General features: G+C 46.5%; 1 pseudogene; it reads left to right on the forward strand.

The window, feature by feature from the left end:
- The first annotated feature begins 411 nt into the window (after positions 1 to 411).
- LOC147456197 (uncharacterized) lies at positions 412 to 1099 on the forward strand (annotated as a pseudogene).
- The last annotated feature ends 517 nt before the right edge of the window (positions 1100 to 1616 follow it).

Raw genomic sequence — 1616 nt, forward strand, 5'->3', positions numbered from 1 at the left:
TTTGCCGATCCCTCAAGTGGGTCATGAGCCTACATTTTTGTATGCCAGTAGAAGGGTGAGCCCCCGTGCTCCAATCCCTTCCCATTTTGTATTGTAAGCCGTGTTGGGCTCACCGAGTTGAGGAGGATATACCCTGGGCTCGCATATCATTGTTTTGGGATTGGTTTCTAGTGTGCCGGCCACTATAGACTCAGACATAGATTCTCTCTAGGGCTCAGCCAAGCCCCGTGTTCATTACCTTAGACCCCCATTAAGCTGTGTGCAATCGAGGGTCTTAACATTTGGTATCAAAGCTTCCAGAGATCGCCTCATTAAAGGCGTAGTTCAATGTGGAGGTTGCAACCCTATGCTTTGAAACAACGATTCAACGTTTGCTTGAGCGTTATCTCATGGACTAACCAGACGATATTGATGCCATCAGCATTCTACCTGGAATTTGACTGGGATGGGTGCAAGAGGCTATGCGTACTTTGACTCAAACACGTTCGATGACTATAGACTTACTGCAGGGATGTAGACGCAATGCGGCTGGAAAGTAATGGAGCGAGAAAGGAGCGAGAAAGACAGAAAATGATAATGGATGACGAGCTCCGTCGGCAGGAGCAAGGCATCGCATGGTTTTTTGAAAAGGTGGCTATGATGCATGCTAAGCTGTTCGAAGACGGGAAACAAGCAGAAGAAAAGAGGAGTACGGATGCTTTGTGTGTGGACAAAGGAGAAGAGAGTATGGCGGATAAAGGTTACAAGGATGAAATGGACGAGGAGCAAATAATGAGGAAACTCGAGGAGATGTTTCCTACATATGGAGATGCCTATGATGAGGAAGGTTTGCTGAATTTCAACAGATGCAATGATGGTGAGCACCTTGGGATGGGGATTTGGTGTCATGCGAGCCAGATGTGGAAGTTGCGGATTGCTTAAGTATGGGTGATGATAAGGAGCGTCAGGTAGATCCTGCCGACTCCGATTCCTCAGACGATCAATCAAGTTTAATGGCGTGATCTTCGGTGCATTTGGATTATTTGGACATTGGGCAATCAAATGATCTATGCCACATCGATTACACATGAGTATTGGCATTGTAGACGTGCTCGCTTGATTGGTTTGCATTAGTGTGGCGTTCTTTTGTAGCCTAATAGGACACTTGGCTACACGATGTGGACCTCCACACTCATAGCATTGAAGAGGTGGTCTCTTAGCGGTGTAATTGATATTTTGGCCTCTTGCCGCAAGAGCGGCTACTTGATATACAGGTTTGACTTGCTGCAAGAGCAGCTACTTGATATACAGGTTTGACTTGTCCCCAATAGTCCTCCCTGTAGTATTGTGGACTTTCTTCAAGCACATCCATCCCATAGACGATATTAGGATCTATATCTTCCTCATAGCCTTCCAAACAAGAAATAGATGACTCACAACCCACTTGATTCACAAAAGTGATTCGCGGATGTGGTGGTTGCGGTCCTAGCATTGGAGGTGGTAAGGGTGTTGTTCGAACAACATTTTGGGTTCTAGGGACCATATGTTGTGCTGTTTGTTCAAGAGGTGGGGCTGGCATCAAGGCAGGCACTCGAGGTGTGTCTGTCCATGCTAAGGTTGGTCTATTGGCCATCGTA

This window comes from Adiantum capillus-veneris, chromosome 6 (genome assembly GCF_014529385.1).
Source record: "Adiantum capillus-veneris isolate H3 chromosome 6, ASM1452938v2, whole genome shotgun sequence".
Lineage (NCBI taxonomy): Eukaryota > Viridiplantae > Streptophyta > Polypodiopsida > Polypodiales > Pteridaceae > Adiantum > Adiantum capillus-veneris.